We start from the raw sequence: 15,449 nt of genomic DNA, 5'->3' as shown, positions 1-15,449 counted from the left end.
GCAAAAGGTCGTGGTTCCCGGTAAGGCTGGCAGGGAATAGAGCTGGAGGGGGCAGGCCTGTCACCAGCCTGGCTTGCAGCGTCGCGGCCGGCGCGGTTAGAATCGCTGTGGTCCATGATGCTTGGAAGCGGTGGCAGTCCAGCAAGGCGGCGACTACGTCGAAACTCCAGTGGTTCTTGCTGCGCCGTACTTGGGGATCGAACGGAGCACCTTCCACCAAGTTGTTACGATGAAATAGCAAAGGGGTGTTTATTTACAGTGATATGGCAGTGGGATAAGGTGAAGCCTACTAGCCCCAGGCACCAACGCTTCGTCTTCTTCTTCTGCCTCACCATCACAATCCCTCATCGTCGTCATTAGCGTGACAATATAATGCGATATTATAACATCGGTAATAGTAATAATAATAATAAGAAATTTTTATTTGATGTGCGCAGGAACAACCATATGGTCTTCGTGCTGCAGCACAAATAAAAAAAATGTACAACACAAGTTTTACACACACATATAGAACACAAAAGAAGAAACAAATAACACGTGAAATTGAATTCAGACGAAGAGAGTTGCGGAGAGAAAGAAATCAGTGTGTAGTATGTCTTGTATACACGATGTGAGAATTGTAGACCACATTACGAAAAAACAGAAAAACGGTAGATAAAAATATATAATAATAATAATAATAAATAACAATGCTAAAAATAACAGTAATAATAATTATTGTAATGTACTTTTTCGTACATTCACGGCACTCACTATTGCTAATGCATAATTTAATTCTTACAATTATCTTCCTGTTCTTGCGCACAATACTTGAAATACTTTCGAGCCCCAATGCTTGTCATCGGTGCGGAAACGACATACGTTCGGAATTAAAATGTGAACAGCGGCTTTCCATATCGACATACTCGTCGCCACGACAGAACGCGTTTACCGCTGTAATGCAGAGTGACGGGGCGAGAGGCGGAAATTTATGTACAGATTTCATTTACAGGGCTTCTACTTGGGTAAAATAACCTAATGTATATGTGCAAAACGCTTCTGATCGGCCAAGGCTGTCTGTACATTATGGTTCTACTTTGAAGAAAATCTCGCATGGTGGCCCGGAAAATCTTTCTTCAGCGCTTTATGACTTTTACGTTGCCTTAAAGCAACTAAATCAAACTGTTCATTTTCGATGTGAAGCAAACAAAGCGTGTTCGGTTTTTCTTGCTGTTAGCCGCAAGTTCGCTTGTTCTACGCCTTGCTTCGATCACTGGTGGTTGCACACATCAGGAATGTTCTATGTGCTCTTCTGCTACCCTTAGCATTTAACAACGGTTAATTCTTACCAGTTATCAAGATACAGACGAAATTAAAATAACGCATACCAAATTTCCCAAGGACGAATGTTTACACGGCTACCGAAGATGCTTTACCGTATTGTTCTCCATGCAGTTTGAAGCGTTCCTGATTCAGTGCTGGCACAAAAGGTGCGCCAGGCGACCCTCAGCGAAACCACTCCTCTTACTAACACACCTCGACATGTAAGACCTAAGTATGATTGCCTCTTACGAAGTAAGGAAGGACCAGAAAACTACAAACACGATAAGTACAGTAAACGGAAACGTTGTACCCTAAGCCTTACTCGTGAGGGCTGCACTCCAGCCGCTTCACGTGGAAGCGCCGCGTCGGGGGTGTTGGCACTCGTTCAGATCCTGTACGAACGAAGGGGTACATTTCCGGTGCACTGCACGAGCGCTCAAGAGGCGCAGAGGCGGTGGAGAGGCCGATGTCAAACATCTCTGGGAGCAGCTCCGAGTCCACATCAGCAACGCCGTCAGGACACGTGCTCAAGAGCTCCTCCCAGGTGCTCCTGAGAATTGTGTATCATTGTTCAGGCTCCGTCGAGTAATCTTGTGCGCAACCAAATGCGCTCAATGCTCCTCACATGTTTATCATTTCTGCGGGAGTGCTTACGGGGCGCTGCTCACCAATATAACAGATGAAGCTTCGAAGTTATTCAGATATATATAATAAGACTTACAAACGGTATAGAACACAATAGTAAGATATTTTTGTGCGCGTAGTTTTCTGGTGGGATTCTTTTTTTCTCATTTTAGTATGCAGCTCACTGCCAGTTCTGCCAGAGGTTTTGGCAGTTTACGGACGATTCTCACCCTTGGGGCAATAAAAACGAAATCCAAAGATATGACTTCACTTGCTGCATATATATTTATTTTAAGGCTGCAAGTTTGCAGCCTTTTCGCAGTTTATCTGCCATTCTTGAGTACACCAAGTGGCGTAGCCCCGAGCAAAGTTAAGTGGGATAGACAGTTCCTAAAGCCATTTTTTTCCTTTGCTTCTTTGCACGTGCTTCGTAGCTGTGATTAGATGTTGTTGCAAAAAAAAAAAAGAAAAAAGAACAATTTATGAAACTATTGACAATTTTGATGACACCTATGCCATACTCCGGTTGCGCAGGTATCTCTCTGACGGATGACGGAGAACTCGCTCGGCAGATTCGTGCTGTAAGTGCTTTCGGATGTCGTATCCGCAGCGTTGGAAAAAAAGAAAGCTGGGAAGAACTGCTGTGTGGCCTTTTTTATTCCAAAGAGGAGAGAACGTCGAGAGGTATCACTCTATTAGCCCCGAGAAGTTTGAGTGGCGCCCTCTGGCGGTCAGCCCGACGTGACGTCACGGCAAGGACTGCCTGCGCCGATCGCTCTGGCTTCTCCGGGTTGCCGCGTAGCTTCGAGTCTGCGGCCTCAGTTGTTCTCATAACAAAGCGTTATGAACAACGCAGACAGCACCGATCGAGTGTCAGGAAAAAAAAGTATGTAATAATGATTCCTCTTGCTTTCAAAACACGAAACATGGGCTCGTCGCGGTGAGCGCAAGTCTCGCGACTGCCCGAGCGCTCGCCGCGACGGGCGCAGCTGGTGCCATTGCCGCGGCAGAAGCCTTTCGTGCGTCGTCCCTTGAAACTGATGATGTGCGTGGAGTCACTATCTTCATGATTGTATTACGAATGTAATACGACCATGAAGATAGGTCTATATGTCTGCGACGCGATAAATTTGTACCGTTTTGCTGTGGGCGTTGCTTAGAGCACGCATTATGGACTGCGCGCTGTGAAATTTGTGCACGGATATTTATTTAAAAGAGGCTGCTGATTAAAACTTTATTAGAATCATCTTACTTGTCGAGCATTTTTGAGAAGCAACTACGCATGATTTGCCAAGAGCAACGTGCATTTTGATAACATTTCCGTCATTCCGTTCACCTCTGCCTATTGCGCCGCAGCCGTGCGCGCATGGGATGTCTTGGGGGCACTGCTAATTTGCAAATTTCTTTCCAGTCTCCCTTTCACTGAGGAGCATAAATTCCCATGTGGACAAAGCGTGCGAAACAAGTCGCTGCCTTAGTGAAGCAGAAAAATACTTTCATCGATGATTTTTGCAACCGTTATTAGCTGTTTTTGCTTGAAGATGTCATTCGCGCTAAGCTGAATCCCAGCGTCCTTGAAAAGCTTCTGAACCTTCACGGTAACTCCTGAAAAGAGAAAAGCGCAAACTCTGTCAAAAAAAAAAACAGCTGCAGGTGAAACAGGCAAACAGTGTACAAAACTGTATTACATACCTTCAGAACTTCCTGTGCTTTGGTTAGCGCTGTGTGTTGGTCCTTGAGAAAAAAAAAACGACAGAATTATTATGCCATCTAAACCACTCTTTACAGATACAGAGATATCACTAAATTTCCGTCACGCATTGAAAACTTTTCGTTTTGTTAAATACTACAAACAGCTCATTGAATCCATATGTGAAGAGGATGAAAAATGGGTCTTGTTTAAAAAGAATGCCGTTGCAGCCGGTGTCGGAGCGGCAGTTGTACATTCTGCCTTAACCTCACCCACAATTCATTCAATCTTTCCATGATGACCGCCTCTGTTAAAAATGAGGTAAATGTAGTTGGTGGGCTACGCTCAAGACAAGCAAAAAGCTGTTAAACAGGCCAGTCCTTCTCTGTTCTTAGGGTAACATTATGCTTAGAGTGATAAGGTTGAAATGCAGTATTTTCCTGTACATTTGGTGACGTGGCTAGATAAAAGAAAATTCCTGGTGTATCTACGGATGACTTGTGGTTTTATTACTTCATTTTTATGTTGTAACAAGCTCTCCATTCGAATTTACAGCAGTAATATAGAGATTGTTTAAGGTATTAATTGTTTGTTTTGATCAACAGTAGTGCTGAGGAAGCAAAAGCCGAGAATTTATCACGATTCTAGCTCACTCATGTATTTCAGTTTCATGGTCAGAAGTAAAGACAATGCGGGATATATAAACGTTTTTCGTTTTCCTGAATGCTTGATAAAAATCATTCACGTCAATGTGAATCATCATAAAGGAATAGTGGCCGCATAGCGTATCCATAGGTAGACATACCGTCTCAATCTATAACTTCCACCTCCTCTTCTAGTTGTCGTTACGACCGTGCATCCGCATTTGCGCGCTCTATTGTTCGCCTGTGGGCATGGATAAGTGCTGTGGATATGTGCTGTTGGTACAAAGGCTCTAAGTGAGCCTGTTTCCATAAATCCTTTGTGTAAGCCTGTTTGGCCTTGTGAAAACCCTGCAAATGCCAAATTGACCCTGTCAAGAGAACGTCTAGAAAAATACAAAGGAATGTCGTCCTGCGGGAAATAGCCGGAAGTGCTTTCGTTCAATTGTTCACCCTTTCCGTCGAGAAGCGCTATGGTCAAGTAAGGAATGCCTACTGTACAAAAGGAGACGACAGAGTGACAAGTCCGCTGACGTGCAGGACAAGAAAGGAGCATGACGCATACGGCCATTAAATGATTTCCCGGGAATGCAGGAAAGATTTGCAATTGTCGAAAACGGACAATGCTGGGAGCGTATGCGGCGCCCACGTGCACTTGGGTTTCTGAGAAGTAAATCCACTTGCCGGAACCAGCCTATCGATTCTTGGCTGAAGAATAGAAATGTACCTCCTCGCCGTTCCCAAGCTTTTCCCGCCAACAAGTGACCAGGCTCAACGAAACAATGCCGGGCCAGTCAGTGCTTCAGACCATCAGTGCAGTGATGTGTTCGATTGGATGCCGATATCTGAGGGGCGTGCCCTGGATTTGGTTGGTCAGCATCTTCAGAGAGGGGCTGGACATAGGGGGTTTTAAGGACGCTGCAGAGCACGAAATGTCGCTCTGGGCCCTGGGTAAACGGCTCATCCAGTCGCTTCTCGCTATGAACTCTTAACGCTTGCCATTTTGCTGATGTACCCTTCTTTTTCGTGTAAATAATCATGTAAATAAGTTTTCTCAAAGTGCCATTAAACCTGCTTGTATATATTTTACCAACTTCGAAGATTCAGTCCTTCTTCAACCCCGAGTCTCTGCACGCTACCAAGTGAAGGCCGGGTCGACGTAGCCCCAGCGTCACGACATTGTGCAACATCGTCCATTGGAACGGCGCTCGAATTTTCACTACTGTCCCCATTCTTGTGTGTTGTCAAAGCCTCTGCGTGTGCGCAGAACTGGTACGACTTTGCGGGAACGCCTCTTTCACCTGGAATCGGACAGAGTGATTCAGGCTACAACCTCAAAAAACACTGAAACAAGGCCTTAACGAAGTTTGGGCATTACCTCAGAAAAGCGCAGAGCAGCTGCACATCACGTGCACTTTAAAGCCACGCTTGTTGCATAGCACACAAGTCTGAGACGTAGCTAAGGCAGGGCTTCACGGAGCCCGGGAAAAAAAAAAAATTCCTATCACAACCGTTACTGAAGTGCTGTTTTTAGGGACGCGTTGCATTGAATCTGCGCCCCATGTCTTGGAAAATTTGGAACATATCAGCATTCAAACAAAAAGACCAGCACAGCTGTGCGGACTGTGTCAAATTTCGCGGCATGAATGAACACGAGAATACCACTGCCGTGAGACACATTTTAAACAAAAACTTAAGCAGGGTCACAGTTGATTCAGCTTGGACATTCCGCTACTGAGCAAAATGTCTGAGCACTCACTGACACAAAGATCGAGGAAACGAAAGTTTGAGCAATGGCTGATTTACTTACGCCGCCGCTTCGTCGATCCCGGGAGCGATCGCCTTGCATCGCTAGGACGCACGGGAAGGTTGACGGATGGAACAGCGTCTGGCAATAGTTTTGTTCTTGTACACTAATAATTAAAAAAAAAAAGACTAGTTGACAAACAGCCTGTAAAAGCGTCGCTACACGTGCGGCTCACCTAGTATCTTGTACACCGGCTACACAGTCTTCCTTTTTGAAGTGCTTACTGCACACTAGTGGTATAAGGCACTATACTAGTGGCAATGCCGACGGTTGCTTACCCATTCTTAACTTTATCAATCTAATCTCCTTCATTTTGAACAACTTTGGGTAAAGTGGAAGCTTACACCGGCTTTCTTCAGTGATTTTCACTGCGCACTGAGCAATAAGTTACCATCATGATTATTCGTGAGCGAAAACGAACGAAAGGAGCCGGCATCGGCCGGGAGGAGCAGCAGCCCGGCTGGCGGAGTCCTTGCCGTGACGTCAGACTGCGGCGATCGCAGCGGCGCCAGTGTTCGCTCTCGGGGCTAATTGCTTTCTGAGGGACAGCAGCCGGAAGAGAAAGTGGCAAGCTATAGTCAGAACATGTATCCCGCGTGTGCACGGAATTGCCAGAAAGACGGCATCATTCTTTTTTTTTTTTCTAGTAATAAAACTTAGCGCCCATTATAGAATTATCCGCTTTTTATTTTTCTTCTCTTAGTTTTCTTGTTAAGGCGACTGTAGGCGACTGTAGGCGACCAACGCAATGTCCTTTTTTTGTGTGTGCAAGGAAGGTTGTTTGGTTTCCTAGCTTATGAGGTTTGTTGTCCCAGAGGAACTAAGGCTATGACGGCCGATGATTTCGAGGACTACGTGTGTTTAAAGCGCACTAACATCGCCGAGTATACAGGCGCCATGCATTTCGCCTCCATCGAAATGAGGCCGCCGCTGCAGGAATTGAACCAGGACGCCACTACAGATAATGAACAAGGACGGGGCATGACCTTCTCTCCCAGCAGCGAACATCAAGACAGCGGATGGGCGATACGCGGTCAGAAAATGAATCTGCGCGCACGGTCTAGTGCAAAGTTGTGAGAGCACACAATGTGGCTCGATTCAACTGCCGTCGCAGTCGTTACGAATAGGCCCATTCACAGTAGTGACGTAAGCTTCTGGGTTGCGGTGGCCTTGCTATGACCAAGGGGTGACAACCAGGGTCGCTATACTAAGCAATGGAGCGCCCTGAACACTGAACCACTGTTGAGGGGATGGTATCAGAAAGTGCAGCATAACTGTAAACAAATAAGGCCGAAATGTATCTCGCTCTTGTTCGAAACGTGAGGGGTAGTCTCGCAATTTTTTTGGGGGGAAAATTTTCACTATTGGTATACCGGGATTTTTCTCCACTTTATTAATGGTGTCAAGTGTTAGCCAAATGGCCGCTTCACAAAGTGATTAGTGAGCAGCAGAAACGTTTGATCGATTTAAACACCCGCATCATTATCTGGGATATGGTGTTTCATCTACTATTACTCATTTTTCCTAACACCGAGATCCGAATGCCTTGAGTGCATTTGCGAGGAACGCAGCGTTAATCGACATACATAATTTGAATACAGGTGTTTGATTCCACATATCGGCCATCCGCGACAACTAAAAAGACACTCGCGTTATTTTGTGGGCTTCTAACGACAAAGGTATCAATCAACTCGCCGCATCCACGCGTCAAGTAATCCGTGTGACGCTCTGTGTTTTCGCGTGAAATTCACAAAGGAGGGATTTACAAACCATACGCAAAGCTTACATAAGAAGCCGGCCGTCGATGTCAAGGCTCCCCTCGTCATTTACCACGCGACCGGCCCAGTCGTCGCTCAGTTTGTCGAAGGATGACCAGTCACCCTCCTCGTCACTGCGCCAGATGTGCTCACTAAGGACGCTGAAATAAATGAGTGCCAGGAGCTGATGAAGGTGTGGTGCTTTAGGGCTACATAAGTACTGGAAGGCGAGACAGTACGTAGCTTCAGAGCAGGACGACTATGTGCTGTTCGACTGCGATGCGAAATCCTTATACCATTGCAGGAAGCGGAAGCTTGTCTGTTTCGTAGTGCAGAGACGACGCAACCTTGCGGAGATGTCTCACTTCATCAATGCCTGTAAGCACAACTTGGAGTTAAGAAAATATTCGACAACAGCAATATTTGCTGCTGTTTCTCATTGTCTGCCTAAAGGAGGGCGGAGTTCGCAGCATCCCGCTTTCGGATGTGTAACCGCAGATCAATTGTCTTTAAGTCGTAGTAGTGAGCAGTTCTAGCCTTCATGAAAGCTTCTTGATGGCAACGAATGCGTTGTGAGCGCACGTTACGGCATCAAAATCCCTAAAAACCATCTTTCAAGCATTGTAGGTTATCTAAATTTTGAGCCCATAAAATTTCTTCTCGCTTCGTCGAACTACCCACATTTCGCCGTTCCATACCAATGCACTGCCTTCTAAACTGATAACATGGTCCTTTAAAAATTTTCATGGGGCGTGCTGCTTTGGGGTGACAAATGCGCATCGGTTTACGAGAGCAGACTCGTGAGGTTTTCGACAATTGTTAATACTATTGTCCAAGGACTGCGTGGCATTTAAAACACTACGAAAGCGCGAATTCTTCCTGTCGTAATTTTGCTACTTTTCATTTCTATTTTGGTTATTATTGATTAGTATACACTGTAAATCAGCAAAATAAACGCCGACCCGATAAAGAAAGCATGTAGTCGGGCACAGTGCGCCATATTGTGACGTGGAACTCACTAATAAATTGACACGAGGAATCATATTACTTCGATATTTAAGCGATACGACTCTACGCACATGCATATCAATTAAGTTTACAGTTAACTAGACTAGCTATTTAAAGCCAAAAAACAGATTTTCAAGTGGGCCTCGATGAACCAGTATGATTTCAAACAAGAGCGGGATAATGCAAGGCACTTTACTCAAAACTACGCAGCTCAATCAGCCAGAAGTCGTAGTTTTAGTGGAATAGCTATTTATAAGGATTGGTTATTTGAAGAAATATTGGTTATGAAAATTGGTAATAATAAGAATTTGTTTGGAAGCAAGCCACACTTGCGGCAAAATGCTTCTTTTTTACGACCTGACCTGACTGTAGTAAACGTGCTTGTTAAATTTCTTTCTCAAAGGCACTATCCATGCTTCATCACTGGATAGGACATAAGGTAAGATGGAGTCCAAAGTCGGACTCCGCCCGCACCCCTAGTGTATCGCGGGGAGAGAAAGTTCCGCAACTCGAAAAATAAATGAGTAGGTCAATGAGACAAGAGTTTTTGGTTGGAAGTTATTAAATAAAAGGGGGAGGTGCTACTAAAGCGACCCACAGCCGAGGAAGCGGGCCCGGGGAGACCCCACGTATCTCCCCTGGGAAGTAGCGGAAGGGATGGGTTGAAGGGTAATGGGAAATAGGAATTAGGATAGGGTTATGGGAAGTTGGGGGGGAATGTGGGCAGCGTAGGATTTGACTGTCAGACAATTCGAGTCGAGCTCCCATATGGGCCTCTGTAGAGGGCGGGCACTCGCTCTTAGCCGAATATGCGGCCCTCGGCCCTTGGATCATTCCACCACCGCAATGCGTTTGTCGGGTCTACGGCGTCTGAGACAGGCTCCCTACATGAAGCCGCTTTTGAGGTTCCCCGTCCCCCCAGCTCGGTTCCCCCACCCCGACTCTAGTTGAAGCACTGAGAGATAGATTTTGCAACATTCATACCTACTTCAAGGTACTCCGCAAGTGGCCAGACTTTATTCTGGCGCACACTGATGGATACTCTTTCACGGTTTTCGTTGGGCAGTGCATGTTGGAAGGTACATTTCATCGGCGTCCTGGGAACCGCAGGACACGCTTTACTCCCATCCAATGCTTATGTCCGCTCTAGTGCTGGAGGTCCTTGTATCCTACAGAGGATACTTCCCACGTGAGCACTTGGCGATTTGTTCACCAGCTACTAACCGTTTCCGAGGTCGGCTTTCACACCGTTCCTGCACCCTTCAGGGTGTGTATTCAGCCTTTAGGCCTTTCCGTACTAGGTGCTTCCACCTGTGTTCTACCAGTCTTTTCCGAAGTTTCGGCCTTACTAGCTTATAGCTACTCTCCATCTCCTTTCCACTCTTTCAAGCCAAAGGTGAGTTCCCCAGAACCCGAGCTAGGTTCGCCCCAGCCGCCAGGCTTCCGTCGAGGCCCCGTTCTCTTCGACAACGAAAACCAACGCGTTTGCGGCTGGGTAATACCTTTAGGCACGAGGGGAATTTTTGGTCCAACATACAGAGTCAGCTAGCTGTGTTTCCTAACCGTACTCCACAGCTACGCCGCCGTTCCCTAGGCAGCGGGCGGGCGTTCCCTTGGCCTGCCAACCGACTCCAAACTCGACTCTTTCCGAATTACACGCGGCCGCGTATTGACAAACCATATCCCGTAGGAGCACTCGAGCAGACGACGCAAGCACGTGACACAACGTCACTTCCGCGAGTAGCAGCGACGCTGTTTCTCCCTAGCGCCTTGTGACGAGACTACTCATGGTTTCAGTTTCGTTTCATGCAGGGCTCGCATTTACGTTTTTTTCCCGCTGATGTTTGTCAAAGGTACTCATGTTTCGGCGTCGTTTTCGCGCAGCGCCCGTATTTTCGCACGGCTGTCGGCTGAAGTTCACGTAAAAATAACGCGAATTGCCGTCGGCTAAAAGTTCGGTCACGCGATCACGTTAATTTCGGTCCAGTGACCACTGCGCGGGCCTTTTGCTCTGGTGTTTTGTAAACGTCGGTCGGTTGCCGGTAACGTGTTACGTAAATTTCAGTCCAGTGGTCACTTGCGCGGCTGTTCTTGTTCTGGTATTTTCTGGAATCGTCGCTCGGCTCGGCTACACCCCGAAGTTTGCACTTCTCCCCATCCGCATAGCTCCACGCATTTCGTCCGGTGCTTCTGGGTTGTACGCACGTGCACTTGGCTCATCCGTTGCGCGCTGCGCTAACCAGGGTGATTTTGTGCTTGGCGAACTTGTGTGTCAATTGCGGATAACTAGAGATGATGGACGAGCTCCCAGAGCCGCTCGAGCTTGTAAAAGATGAGCTCGCGTCAAAAGGGCTCGGATCAGTGTATCGCGCGAACCTGACAAACCAGGCAGCCGTCAACGAATGGCTGGAAGCCTACAGCGTCGAAACCAACAAGTCTTGGATTGTGCAAAAGGTTCAAAAGGATGGAGAAAGATACGTACTTTGCCGATCAGCCAGTATTGCTCATAGCAGTATATTTCAATCATTGTCAAATAATTTATACTCGGCTAGTGCTATATGTGGGTTGAATTTCAGTCAATTTAACGAAAAGTGGAGCTACATTTCTCGCTTATACACTGGAGTCGAAAGTACACGAGCGCAATATATTAGGCGATAGTTTCCATGCAGACCAATGCAGTTAGCTGGCAAGCGCGAGAGAAGAGGCTTTTGAAGGAAGTCATCACCTCGAAGCTAAATGACTAATTGTAGAAATGATGACACAAAGTGCTAGTCACATTCCGTCAATCTGATAACTTTCCCTTGTAAACGTTCGTAAAATCAGTTTACAGAAAAAAAAAAAATCTTAGCCAAAGAACTTATACTGAGTGAACATCTAGTGAATATCTGCCGCAAATGTTAATAATATATCATTATAGTATACATTATAATGTCCACGTTGAAGAGAGTAGAGAGTGGACATGTACCGAATACCCACATATGCCCACACATCTCTTGATGGGATATTAAATGATATTCTGTAGATATGTAGCCAACATCTTTTTAGGGATCAGAGCAATTGCTGAAAAGTGCCAAAGAAGATAATTGTTTATCCAAGGTAAAAATTTCCTACTGGTTTCTTGCGGGGATCCTACTAGTTCCAGTCGTACTGGTTTATAAACACATTCCCCATAGCCACTGGAATCGGTAGCGGCTGGGTCTCCCTGCAGAAGGTCGGTTGGGTGCATTGGTTCTGGTGGGCCTGTTGACCTATGAAAATCTTGGTGCAGCAGCTGCCTAGGGCCGCACTATCAAAATGAAGACAAGGGCAAAGGTTTCATAAGTATGAATCATACTTTATTATTTTCCATGTCTACAAAAGTTCTGCAATCTGCGTGGACACTTTTGTCTTGCTGTGTGGTACTGCTGCAGGTGTTCCAGCTTCAATCAGATGTTGCAATGAAGTTAGCTGCACAGCAAGATTTTTAGAAAAACATACAGCACCACACTACTTTAGTTTGAATATCAACAATTTGGAAAGCAGCCATTCAAGAACAATGCATTTGGATTACGTTTGTGTACTTGCCTCGCCAAGGGCTTAGATTACTTCCAACCAAAGCCATCATCTCAGCTTTTAGACATTAGTTGATGGCATGGTACCCTGCCAATTTAACAGTCAAACCATTCCATATGTGACACACCACAAATTGTTAGTGCTGTGCTTCGCATGCCTATACAGCTGCTTACAGTGCGATCAATCATGTTTCTGTCTAGTTTGAGCTTATTCAGAATCAGTTCGTGGCGAGCCTGCGTATGCATTTGGACCAGAATATGAGAGTGAAAGTGTGTGCAATGACAACTGGTGCATGTGGAGAATATGCACTTCATGTGTTATATGTAGACTATGCGAGACAAGTGCAATCCACTGTGTGCGTGGTCTTCTCTATAACTCGAACCAATTCACTGCACTACAACATTGTCATCAACCATTTGTATCCTCATTCTCCTTTTATTTCCCTTTTCTCCCTTCTCTAGTGTGGAGCAGCACGCTAGGGTCATATTGCTGCTGGGTGAACTCTCCACCTTTCTTTTCGTTGAATTATTTTCATCGCTATCTTGCTTATTCACTGTGCTTTGGGCCTCCTTGCAAACACAAATGTGGCTATTTGCAATTCAAAGTAGGTTCTTTGATGGCTGCATGGCTGCCCAGTGTCATTTGTAGAACTGCAGTCACATCTGCCACTTTTTCCTGCCAAAAAGTTGAAGGCATTTGCCAGTAAAACAAACTGCTTCTGCATAAATGGTTTACAATGTATTGCTTGTCATGCATTTACTAAACAGCAAAGGCATTGTTTCACCTAAATTTAGAAGCAGTGTATTTCAGTTTTGTTTAGTATAGTGTCCCAAATTGACTTAGGCTTTGCAGGATTCTGTAGTGTAGGTCTCCGGCTCATTTTTGACCAATGATTTTTTTTTAACGTGCACTGACATCACACAGTAAATGGGTGCCTTACATTTTTCTCTATCAAAACATGGTCACTATGGCTGGGATCGAACTCAGGTCCCTCAAATTTAAATGCCTAAAACTGGTTGTTTCATACTATCTTCTAGACGACTTTCATCGGGTAGCCTTGTAGTACCTAATTTACTATAAACACACTTGTGGCACATGATGATGACATTAACAAGCGTTTCTTTGAAATGTTGGATTGCTAGCTGACCAGTGTGCAAACCATAAGGGAGTGATGTCAAAATACTCTGGTTCTCCCCTCTTCAAGTGTTGCTATAATTTGTGAGCTTAATCCTTTAATTTTGTAGCAATGATTCCCTCTTCAAAAAGATTGGTAGGCATAATGGTGCATGTACAACATGTCACCTAATTCAGAAGCTTTTGAAGCGGCTGTAAGATAGTTTGGAATTCAAGTTAGCCAAGGTCACTTTGAGATGTATACAAGGAATAAACAGTTGTTGTGAAAACCAGCACTTATTTACTTGACTCAATATTGAACTGCACCATTCTGCGTAAGCATGTTATGGGGTGCCCACAACTTCAAAAATAAACACTGTTGTTTCTTCTTGCCATGACACTTGAGCAGAATACCAATCAGATACATAAAGAGTCACAAAAAAAAAACAAATTACACAGCATGCTATGCCACTGCCTCTGCTTAACAGGTGCAGTTAAGTTAGCTATTGCGCTCAACAAATGCCTATTCAACGCAGTGCTCTCAAACAAGCGTGAGTACTTTAAGAGGGTGCAAATTCTGGCTGGTTGGTGCATGACCTGTGGCTAAAAACAGCGCTAACACGAGACGAAGCAGACGAAACGGCGTCGTGTCCCCTCTGCTTCGTCTCGTGTCAGCGCTGTTTTTAGCCACAGAAGCGTGAGTACTTGGTTATCGAGTTCACCTAATATCCCACTACTTTCAGAATCAATAGTTTGATTATGGGCTTCAGAAAAGGGCGGTTGCCGCTATGACCAGGGCGCCGTAATCATGCGTGCGAATTCACAAAACGAGAGCATGTTTTCATTTCAAGGATTATTACCGCTAATTTCAGAAAACTGGCTTCGCTGTTCCAGCATGTTGCCATATGAAACATTTCCGTATTTAAATGCCGGAAACTGGAAAAAGAAAGAAAAAAAAAACAATCCTGAGTGAAAACAGCTGCTCACAAGGTACCATAAAATGAGAGACGGCCTTTGAGATGTAATTTATTATCGATAGTAGTCTACATTTGCCCTTGGGTAGGCCAGTAGCTTTAGCATCCTTAGCGAAGACCCCCGAGCAGCGATGCAGCATCACAGCAAATGTTGCACAAATACACCACGTAACCAAGTTTTTTTTTTTATCTCTTTTTTCCCCCTTTTTTACCCCCCCCCCCCCATATTCTAGCGGTGCTTATCTAAATATTGCAGTGCTACTAACCAAGGCACTTTCAACGATTAGTGGCTCCAAGGCGAGCTCCAACGGCGCTGCGCAGCTTTCTTGGAATCGACACACTTGCACATCCAGCACCAGCACAGTCGGCATCCAACATGTTTAGGCAGCAAAAGTTCAGCAGTCGTGGCTTCACAAAATCGCTTGCTGCACAGAGTCAAACACCAGACTTCGAGATGACGGCCAAGACACTTGTTTCGAACTGCAAACATCACAGTATCCAGCATCCAAATGGCACGGCTTGGGCCACTGCATTTATAAAGCCTCAAAACTGCGGCCGCAGCACCCCTTAAGCCACAGGCACTACCACTAAGCCATGGTAGAAGGATACGCGTTTGTCTGGTTAACCAACGCCCCAACGCCAGCGTCGGCGAAGCAACGGCGCGAGCGTGTGCGCCGCAATCTCTTTTTGGCATAAAAAAAAATAAAAACAAGCAAAAAACAACTTAAAGGAAGTGACGTCGTGTCACGTGCTTGTGCGTCAGAGCGTCGTCTGCTCGAGTGCTCCTACGGGATATGGTTTGTCAATACGGCACGCGGCCCGCCCGCGTATTGCCAAACCATATCCCGCAGGCGCACTGGAGCAGAAAACGCTTTCAGCGAGTTAAACGGCGATCGCTGCTCAAAGGTCTCTCTGAACGCAACCTAAAGGTAAAATACACTCACTGTAAACGGAGATTTTTGCTGAAAGATGCCTCTGAAC

General features: G+C 45.6%; 1 long non-coding RNA gene across 1 annotated transcript; it reads right to left on the bottom strand.

Annotated features, from left to right (window-relative positions):
• Nucleotides 1-12,142: 12,142 nt before the first annotated feature.
• Nucleotides 12,143-15,222, bottom strand: LOC146202265 (uncharacterized). The gene is made up of 2 exons (XR_014702074.1): nucleotides 14,735-15,222; nucleotides 12,143-12,276 (listed from the first exon to the last, which is right to left on the bottom strand). It is a non-coding gene; the product is annotated as an uncharacterized LOC146202265 (long non-coding RNA).
• Nucleotides 15,223-15,449: the final 227 nt, after the last annotated feature.

This window comes from Amblyomma maculatum, chromosome 1 (assembly GCF_055883805.1).
Source record: "Amblyomma maculatum isolate TAMU_Amacu chromosome 1, ASM5588380v1, whole genome shotgun sequence".
In the NCBI taxonomy this organism is placed as follows: domain Eukaryota; kingdom Metazoa; phylum Arthropoda; class Arachnida; order Ixodida; family Ixodidae; genus Amblyomma; species Amblyomma maculatum.
Note: the sequence above shows the minus strand (reverse complement) of the source record. Positions and strands in the feature narration are given on the sequence as shown.